This window comes from Pezoporus flaviventris, unplaced genomic scaffold (genome assembly GCF_033815535.1).
Source record: "Pezoporus flaviventris isolate CSIRO_AGI_PZ_B2104156 unplaced genomic scaffold, CSIRO_AGI_Pfla_v1 ptg000006l, whole genome shotgun sequence".
Lineage (NCBI taxonomy): Eukaryota > Metazoa > Chordata > Aves > Psittaciformes > Psittacidae > Pezoporus > Pezoporus flaviventris.
This window is the reverse complement of record NW_026892554.1, coordinates 12,763,873-12,775,246: the sequence shown is the minus strand read 5'-3', so window position 1 is coordinate 12,775,246 and position 11,374 is coordinate 12,763,873.

Genomic DNA, 11,374 nt, shown 5'->3' with positions numbered 1-11,374 from the left:
CCCAGGGACCTCACTCAGCCTCCACAGCAGAACAAGGACTCCTCACCTCCTGGTCCTCACCCACTGCACTCCACAGAAACACTTCTTTGGTTGCAGGTGCTTTCCCCACAGAAACCCCACACATATGACCAGGGCCATCACAGCCACTGAGCTACAACTCAAGCAGATGCCATCCTACTGGGGAGAAAGAACTGCCTGAAAGAACTTTTTTTGTTTCCACTTTCAGGTTTAATGTAAATACCAAACCAAAGCATCAAGTCCTTTTAAATCAAGAAAGGAAAAGCGTACAAGTTTATAAACAAAAAAACCCTGCTGTTCTTTTTCAGGACACTGAGGCACTGGAGAACATAATGTGTATTCATGGTGTGAATTATACATAGAATTCAAAGAATCTTTAACTGGAAAGTAGAATTTCTTTAATGCAATTTGTATTTTTTTACACAGAAACATTTGAATTATTTCCAAAAGGTCCACTACTGAAAGTGGTTTCTGACTTCTACTTTGAAGCAAGTCTAATAGCTGCAAACACCACGGATTTAAAAGGTCACTGCATAATCCAGTCTCAGTGATTAACATTTTCCTTTGTAGTTATGACTATACTAAAATAATGATCACAATTCACAGGACGATTAAACACATCTATTAATTTTACTCCAGTAAAACAGGCTGATGAATCTCTGTAGAACCAAGCTGGCCAAAGCTCAGTTCATGACACATTTTCCCAATACATTTTCCTTCAAGGAAATTAATTGCCAGTTAAAACAAAAAAAACCCCACCCCAATTCTTGTTCAAACCCAGCTTTTTCCTATTCAAAGCTGTGAAATAAGATCCCAATTTTAGTATCTAATTCAGAGCCAGCATTTCAGAACTACTGCTGAACATTTTCCTTTTGCCTGCTAATTTTAAGGCACTCATCTTTGCCCTAGGAGGCAGGTAATTGTTTACTATAAGAGTTCCCATGCTGTTTGTGCCATTTGTACAAATATTCACCGAGATAAGTGCACTTCATAGGAGGTGAAAACCCCTGCAAATTCACAGAACTTATGCCCTCAAAGCCGCTTGTTACCCACAGTCCTACCTTTCTGTGAGAAAACTTTAGCAGACCTTGACTTTTTAGATTTCATGTATTTCTCAGCAGTAACTTGGCCTGATTACACAAGCAGACCTCACCCTCAACCAGAAGACAAATTAATATGTAATAGCTTACTTTTAAAAGTTGTTTCTTGCATATTTTGTACTCAATTTATATTTCATACTCATATAAGTGAGCAGAAGTATACCGATATATGAAATGATACTTTTAATGAAGGAAAGTTAACCTCTTGCCCTGTCAGACAATTAAAACAGTAACTAATGAAAGCAGATGGCAACTAGGTCATAACACTTAAGAGATTAATATATTCAGTACTTCTTGTTTCTCAATTCATGCATTAAATACTGGTGGTCAGCTTGCGAAGTTCAATCTATATGACTAAATGCATGGAAGTGGGGTGAGGAGAAAAAAGTCTAGCTCTTTTTGCTAGAGTCACATTATTCATTATGCTTCAGAAGAGGACAAAGACAATAAAAGGGTCTGAACACCCATCTCAATGCCACCCTAATTCCCCAGCATACATACAAGACAAGGACCAAATCATGACAATCATTTTGGGTTTGGTTCCCCCCCCAAAGTCATTGGAGAGGCACAGACACAGCTCTACAGAGACTCTGGCTCCAGAGGGTTGTTCTGACTTTTCCTGACATGCGCTTAAAGCTTTTGAACTTTTTGTTTCCAGCTATGGAGCTGTGGAGGTGAGCTAAATGTTTTGTACATATGAGGTCAAGACACACCTCTTGACCCCTCCTCTCTTCTGATGGATTGATTCCTTACCCCTTGTCTCCTTCACTTTCTCTTTCCTTTTTTATGTGGCATACTCTTCTAGAAGCAAAATACTGAGCAATACATAAATGAAGGCATTATTTAGGGGTGCCATGTTAGTGATTAAACTACATGTTTTTGATGGAGAAATGCATCCTGGCAGCCATAAACATAACCACTGTAACAAACAGGAATCCAAAGGGCTTTATATAATTTTTACAAGAAACTCAGTCTTGATACTAAATGCTAATTAATTCCATGATTATTTCCTAATGGAACAAGTCTGTGAGGGATGCTAACCAGGAAGCAGGAGAAAACTGATTCTGAGAAACTGAAGATTTCGGGCTCTTCACACAGCATGGAATTAAGTGACTCAAATCATCTTGAATGAATCAGTTAACAAACGAAGATGTGAGGCAAGTTCCACGAAATGCGTATGACAATAGCACAGACGTCTGCATAAAGTGTTTGTGCTCTTTCAGGTAATTCCTCCCAGTGACTCACTTGACATCTTGGAAATATTTGCACAGCTGCTGCTAATGACAGGACACTCACAGGACAAGGCAGGTCCCCCACACCACTCTGTTCAGGTGAACTAGCTGATGGCAGCAGTTTGTTCTGCACTTCTTCCACTCCATCAGCTTGATGGCCAGCAGCAGAGTTAATCTCGGGAAAAAGGAAAACCCCTGGTGCCAAAGAATGAAGTGACAGATTGGCACAGTCTATTTTAGAAAAGAGCTGCCACATCTAGTTAGTATCATACACAGATTTGCTGCACAGTAACAAATGGATGCTGGGCTGAGCTTGGAAACTAAAGCCAAAAGCATATGGAGGATTTCAGCCAGGAAAGGGAAAGAAAAATGCTTTTCTGCATTGAATCACAGGGAGCAAGTGTTCGTATTTTACTACCGTTCTCCATTTTGTTCCCTTCATTTATTTTCAAGTTATCTTTTTAAGGACACAAGACACTAGCATTCATTATGCTATACATGATCAAATTTGAAATTCAAGGGAAACAAAAATTACTTGATGTAAGCAGCAAGTAAATCAATGGGTTCCTATTCAATTCAGGTTTCTCAGTCTTCTGCCAACATACCTCATCTAAACTCTGTAGAAAGGGGTAATCAGTATAGAAAGCTTTCATACAAAAATCCCCAATTCATCCCCCCAACACGCAAAACATTATGTGCTTTGATATAATTTCTTTTACAGAAGAACCAGACAATATAAATATGAATTTTAACAATAGTTAACTACTAGTTTATTACTTTCCAACCGATCACATTAATCTATTGTTTCTATTACTCTATGCCACTGTATATTTTACTGCTTATGTTTGTGCCCACTGTTTTAGTATAAGAAAAACAATTTGATATGCTTATCAGTGTTGGCATAAATCAGCACTCTTATAGTGTACAGCGCTGTTATACTGTATTTAATATTAATGTTTAGTATTAGAGATAACCACTGCTTCAAGTACTCCAACTTACTAACTTCTGCTCTAGAATTAGCTGTCCATAGCATCTGTTTGCCAGTCTGGCATTCATGTTTGCAAATTCAGAGCATAAACTTGTTATGCACCTGGTTTACTACTGTAATATTCTGGTAATTTCCTTTGTATATTCTTGCCGGTGGTAATAACTCCCCAGACAGTCTTCCCCTACTTTATTTTGATGGGATTTCAGATAGGTAAAAGCTGGGTAAAAGCAGATGAAGTACCAATACAGTCATTTGAAAAAATCACATTTTATGGCCAGTACTAGAGCCTTAATCAAGGAGCTCTCAGCAACTAGAAATAGAGATGTAAATAATTTCTGAGAGAGCTCTTCAGTACAGGCAGTCTTCAGCTGAGCCAAGTCATCAAGGAGATTATTTTACTGGCTATATTTGACAGATATTTCATACAGAGACTCTCAGAGGTCCTCATATACTAAGACAGGCCATGCAGTCATATACACATAGACACAACTATTGCAAAGACTCATCACTCAAGGGACGGTGAGCAAGAATCAGCTGGTCACTGCAGCAAGTACTTTACGGGCCGAGGATTGCACAGTGGGGGGAAATAACTGGGGAAAAATATATATATATATATATATTAAAAAAATAAATATATATTTATAATACCAAACTGGCAGCTGAAGAGATTTCAAACCAATAGGGAAGCAGGCAACACAAATAACCAGTCCTGAAGGGCTCCCTATAGAAAGGACTCTGTAGCTGAGCTAAGGTTCTCTGAAGAGGAAGAAACTATTTTGCATGACCTTATATACTCACTTATATCTGACTCCACAAGCATGCTGATGCTTGCACAGACAAGCCTATCACTAAATGTGTTAATGCAGAAAGAATGTATGCTATTTTCACATTATGCACGATGACAGAATTTTACAGTACCTAAGAAAAGTATTATCCTCTGTCTTTATGAAAAGATGAGAGCATGAGAATACTCCCAATAGGACACACTTGGTACTTACCAGAAGATTTAATAACATATAGGTAGGATTATATATCCCTTTGGATAATTAGCCTACAATGAAGCATGGAAACAGAGTATGCTTCAAATACCCTGGGATGCTAAAAACAAGGTACTCACAAAACACACAGCACCCTTCACATAAAAAACCCTTCCTCATTTGTGTTTGCTTTTTAACTTGCAGGCCAAACAAGTCACACAGACACACTTTTCAGTGGCCCAGAAAAACAAGCATCTCCAAGTTAAACCAGTACACTAAGCTATGACTTACTGACTGAGAAGCCAGCCTTCTTATGCTTCTAGCAACACTGCTGTAAAGACTACCCTCTGACATAGAGCTGTGGTATAAAACTGAAAGCAGTAATGCCTCAAGTTGCTTTTCTACAAGCCGTCTTTATCCATCCTTTTATTAACTCTTCATCTTGTATCTTCCAAGCACAACTACAGGCTGGATGGAGAGTGGTTTCAGAGCAGCCCCGAGGAGAAGGACCTGCGGGTGTTGGCTGATGAGAAGTTCAACATGACCTGGCTTCAGTGTGCTCTTGAGCCCAGAAACCAGCCATATGCTGAGCTGCATCAACAGGAGCATGACCAGCAGGTCAAGGGAGGTGATCCTACCCCTCTACTCTGCTCTTGTGAGACCTCACCTGCACTTCTGCAACCATCTCTGAGACAACAACACAAGAGCAACATGGAGCTGTTGGAACAAATCCAGAGGAGGCCACAAAGATGTTCCAAAGGCTGGAGCACCTTTGCTGTGGAAAAAAGCTGAGAGAACTGGTCTTGTTCAGCTTGGAGAAGGTTTCAGGGAGACCTGATAACAGCCCTCCAGTACCTAAAAGGGCATACAAGAAATTGGTGAGGGACTATTTACAAGGCCATGTAGTGACAGGACAAGAGGGAATGGTTTTAACCTGACAGAGGGAAGAGTTAGATCAGACATTAGGAATAAATTCACCCCTGTGCAGGTGGTGAGGCACTGGCACATGCTGCCTAGAGAAGCTGAGGCTGCCTCATCACTGGCAGCGTTCAAGGCCAGGCAGGACGGGTGTTTGAGCAATCTGGTCTAGTGGAAGGTGTTCCTGTCCATGGCATGGGGTTAGAACTGGATGATCTCTAAGGTCCTTTCCAACCCAAACCATTCTGTGATTAGAAGATTCTGATTTAGTAAACTGTCAGAATACTTCAGAGCTCTTTCAGAGGCTACCTTCATACATGACCTTTGCTACATGACATTTCTCCATGTGTCACATTGCCAGAGACTAACTCAAGCCTGTCTGGAGTTTAACAGAAAGGAAGTTATAAATTAATGTGGGGAGACCCACAGAGTAGAATAGAGATACTGCTTAGACAAGCTCAGAGATCTTTACCTTACTCCTCTACAAAGTTATAGTTTCTATTTTAAAACAATGAAACATAGTTCAGTAACAGTGCAGCAGATGGAGTTATTGAAAGAAACATTAATTAAATCTAGAGGGTTTGTGATCAGAGTAGCATCTCAATCATTAAATTTCCTCCAGAATTACAGTTGTCCATTTCCTTGTAAGGGCTGATGACACTGCTGCTGCCGGGGAGCTCCAGCTGCTGTACTGTAACATCAGTTGGAAACTCGGGATCACTTCCTGCAGAGCAAGCTGGCTTCAGCTGACTCCGGAGCCTCGCTGCACTCAGGGGTTACCTGGGCACGTTCACTCTCAAAGGGCACGAAGGGCTTCAGCAAGGCAGGAGTAACAGCTCCGGTTGGATCCGTCAGCTGGTGGCCACTCGAGGGCAGCATTTCAGTACAAAAGAACCCAACATGGGAGCAAAAATTGGACACCAAACTGCCAGATTGCTTCAGTTCATCGTCAAGATTTTTTTCAGGTTGATCTCAAAGCTTTCTGTGTCTACATAAACAGAGCGGCAATATGAGAGGAGTACCGAAGTGTAAGCAGTGAAGAAAAATGTGATCAATACCAGATAAATAAGACCAGAGCACTTGCCTATGGCTCAGCTATGCTACCGGAAGGAAAGACAGATGCACCTACACCCACATCACACACCCTACTCTCCAGTGAGAACAATTTACCTGAGATAAGGAAAAAGTTTTCACTCAGATGAGCCAACTGTCTTCTACCAGGTCACACAAAGTTGTACAATTGTGACTTTAAAAGCTAAGGAATGGCAATCCAGAAACTGTCAGGATACAAATGAATGACCCACTTGGTTCATCATCACCTTCTCACTTCTAGTAATGCCACTGTAATACTTCTAAGGCCAAGTGCCCAAGGTGAGAAGCCTGTAATAAAGAGCATGAACACTGCTAGCTTACTGCCCTATTTACACCAACTAAAACCAGTCACAGGCCAAGAACATACTCCAGTTTTGGACACTGAATGACAGCATGAGCAACAAGGCAAAGTAGGGCAAATTAAAATATTCCCACAGGAAGAAAATACACACTAGTAAACACCCTGGTAGGCAAAGAGAGCTCTTGGAATAGAAACTTGCTACACAGCTTCAAAGGCACCCTTGTCACTGTTTTGTCATCTGATGCAAAGAGTAGCTTTTCTTCTTACCAGCAACAGGCTGCTTTCAGAAGAGCATCACAAGGGCCACCACCTTCAGGCCTGGCTGGGGAAGCTGGTATCTGAGGTATCCTCTGCACTCAATGAAGACAGGTAATTCTGGAAGTGACTCACAGCAAAATACTAATTTGAGTTGCTCTTTCCAAGACAGGAGTCAAATTTTGTGAACATTTTCCTTCAAGGAAAACCAAACCGAACCCCCTCCCCTTTATTTTTATTTTTAACTGCTGCTCTAAGCTTTTTCTCCAGACACGTGTATACCCTGCAATCATACACTGCAAGAGCAAGCATCTGTAAGCTTCTCCCAGCTCTTGCAAGTGGGCAGGGGACTGCTGGGATATCTGCAAGCAGCTGAAGATTTACATCTTTTATTTAAAAATTACACTCTCAGTCACCTAAGTGACTCCACATATTGAAGCCAACTGGAGTACAGAGACCAAGCCTACTGGTTCAGATTCTTGGAGCTGGCGCCAGATACAACCTGAAGGAGAAAGGGCAAGAAAAAGATGGAAATGTAGGATGAGGATGGACAATTAACAGAGATAGACTCACTGAACAGGCAAAAGAGACAATAAGCATAGTTTAGTAGGTAGCACATGTTGATGGAAAGCTCAAGCGAGGCGCATAATGACGTTTTAAAGAAAAAAACACCCACTGACAAATTAATATTGTTTTTTAAAGAAATTTCTGTGTGCATAACCCATTTCTAGTAGTGAATCACCTGTTTACAGAGTTTTCAATAAGATATCCCTCAACCAAAAGCATTGGGAGTGAAAGCCACTCAGCGAGGAGTAACAAGGTGAAAACAAGACACTTCCTTGTTACCATCCCTCTGGCTGTTTTGCACAGCTCTCCCACACGACAGAGCTGTCTGTTTTATGCTCACTGTTGGGTTTACACATCAGTGGATGTGCCGTTAACTATCATACTACATTCCAGATTCACCATATTCATTGCGTTGTGGTTTTTTTTTTAAATTCTTTTTTAAATTATTCTTATTATATAAGAATAATAAGGTGAAGCAGTGTGAATAGAAATATACAGAAGCTGAACTGAAAACATGCTTAAACTCAGAAATATTCTGCAATGCCTAATATTCCAATGAAACACGCAAAATGTATTTTACATTAATTCCACTCTGAAAATTGAAATCAAATATGGTATCATGAGGTTCAATGACAAAGGAATCACTCAGAGTTGAGTGCCAGCATTATTTCTGGTGTCCTTCTCCATACATCTCCTTTTCCAAATGAGTATGACCTGCTGTGATCATTCACAGGATTTACATGGACACAAAAAGCAACATAAGGCACCACCACCTGCAAATCTATAAACCATCTTGAGAGGTCAAAGGTATTTTGCCAGTATCTCCTGCCACTAATATGCTTGTTAAACAGTGTAGAAGGGACCACACTATTGACACATTACAAAGTTAGTCAACATGTATCCATCTGGTACACATAATTTGAGGTTGCATGCATCAGCAAGTCATAATTTAAGGAAAGCTATAGCCTGACATTTCAGTTGTGAACTAAACACAATTAACCCAGAAGTCATTGAAGAACAGCAGATACTGTCCCATAGCACCTTCCTAAGAATTGCTTCTTAGCAAGAACAGCATTTTATATATCCATTAACATCATGAACTACATATGCTGCTGATCTAAATGTTCCCTCTTCCTGTACTGCTGACCTCACTGCCTGATAGCTTATTAACCAGACAGAGCTGTAAACAGTTTGATTTCAGGTATTTTATGACCCAAAGGAGAAGTTGACTAACAATAAAAAGGCTAAAAAAAAATCTGAACAAAGCCAGAGCCTCAAGGCCAGAAGCTGTCCCTGAAGAGCCACTGGACGGTTTGTTCCACGGTCCTCCAAAGCAGTGTCAGCAGCCTACCAAGTCCCCTGTGCTGTGTACTGCCTGCTGACCCCATGACCAAACCTGAAATACATGGATGGTCCCCTCTCAGGTGCAGATGTGCAGAACATTGCGATTCCACCCAGCATGTTTGGCCATCTATTTTCAGTGGAAACAACTATGAATTGCCCAAGAATTATCTGCACTTTCAGCATGCACAGATAGAAAAAAAAGCATCAAAAGATGTAGTAAGAAGAGGTTGACTGGTATCATCACTCTCCAGCAGATAACACCAAAAACCACACAGCTGGAAGAAACAGAATGCATCTATGACAGCACAAGTCAGCTCTCACCAGGGGACCCAAACCACTTACATCATTTCCTGTGCAAGACTGCTCCTACCAGCACAGGACTTGCAATACTCACATTATTAAGTAGTAGGTGATGTGTAAGTAAAGCTAGAGGCAATGAAGAATGGATAAGCATGCACCACAACACAGCTTTGAAAGATATTCAGCCTCTGGAAATGGTAGGGAAGGGGAATAAATGAAACTTCCCTGCCACTTTACACAAAGCCAGAAATCTGAGAATGCAAACCCACAGCACATGATATTGCAACGCTGTCTTGTAACCTGATTACAGAAACCCACAGTAACCCCTGCTAAGAGCATTAAATATTAATAATGGCTTACAGCTGCTACTGGCACATAATGGGCTTATTTTGATGAGAAATACGGGCACAGCTTAAATAACGTGCAACAGTTCAGACAAACCTGCTTTCCTTTTGAAATTCATGCAAGACCCTCTTGCCTTGCTGCAATTAATTGCAGAACCCAGGGCTATTTTTCCTCAAAGGCAGGATTTGTCCCTGATCTTTGTCCTACATTACATCTTTGTTTTTGTCAGAGGTTGCAATGTGAGCAGAGATGAACGACGTACACAACTCATTACCAGGAGGTAGCCTTCTTTTTGTCTATTCTGTCCTAATTACTGTGAATCTGCCCACACATACAGCCCACAAGGATAGGGTTTTTCCTTCCTGAAATTAAAACATTCCTGTCTTACATCAGCACATTATAAATGGTAATGCTCCTGGCTTACATCATCATAAACAAAGTTAGGAAATGCTCGTTGTTTCATTTAGCACTTTACTAAATGAATTTGAGTTTCTTTACTGACAAAGTAACTAATGAATATCTGATAATTAACATAATGATTCCCTAGCTAGAAGGCATTCTCTTCTCTACTTACTTTGCCATTAAATCATATGCCACCTTAACTAGACTCAGCTGGTACTGACTTTTATTTGAACACTGACTTTAGTCTGCAGCCGATACAAAATAAATCAAGGCCACTATGCACTTACTGATCTAGGTATGGATGATTTTCAGTAATAAAATGGCAGCTAGGTATCCAATACTAACTGGAAGTCAACGGACTGTGTAGGCCTAAATATGGTTGGTTATTTAGAAAATTCATCATGAAGCTCTAATGAAAACTCTTATCCTTACAGCAAATTCAGAAAGACAGAAGAGGCAGTAAGAGTTCCTAATGATTCATTAGAATTACCTTTAACTACTGCTGCATGAGTAGATGTTACAGTATTAGCTTCCATACACCTTGTACATCCTTACCTAATTCCTGTACAAGGATTTTTATATAAGAATGCAAAGCTACTATTATCTAGGTCTGAACATGTCCTTGAGAGAAAAAAAATGCAGAGAGGTTTCCCTTGCCTCAGACTCAGCTCTAAGGAACCCTCAGGTCAGGCAGACACACCACAATGCTTAGCTGAGGTCTCTGAAGTCAAAGCTTTCATTTTTAAAAGTATGTTTCTAGCTGCTAACCGCTGCAGCAATAATGAAATGAGTAATAGATGTAACAATGTCTGCAGCCAGCTTTGGAACAATGACTCAGAGGAATGAATTCTTCTGTCCCATGTAAGTCTTGATGAGAGTGTCAAGTCCAATTCTTTGCAAGCATTACCTGAAGAATTACTGATTTTAACACAAGAAACAGGTTTGGGCAAGTACAACTCCTTGGAACTGGAAGCTACTGTGGGGAAGGAAATCACAGAAGCAGTAATAAGGAAAATCAGGAGAGAACAAGGAGGAAGGAAGTGGTGGTGTCAGTAGTGCTAAGAGACTCCCTTGCTGATCAGTGAATGTCATGCTCAGGCAGTAAACCAATAAATTAAAACTAGTTGCCATATATTCCCTGCCCATCAGCATATACACACGTATGTCAATAACTTACTGATTCAGAGATCAGGAAGGAGAACATAGGTGTGAAGAAATCAGACTCCCAAAGCTACAGCAGGGATTCTAATGTGGCAAGTTTGACAGTTCCTCCTCCCAGAGTTATCTTCTCCCTTATCTAGAGGAAGACACACGGCAACCCAAGAAGCCAGCAGTGCAGGCACAATGCCAGTTTCTACTACTCAAGCCCTGTTAGTATGATATTGCGAAGCAACTGAGCTTCAACTTCTACCAAGGTCAGACAGGGGTCTGACAACTAATAAACCCTCAGAGCCTCTCATCTTAAACTTCAAGCCAAGAAACTCTAGGCAAGCTCATATTTCCTTTAGCTTTCACAAGATCATAGACCATCTATG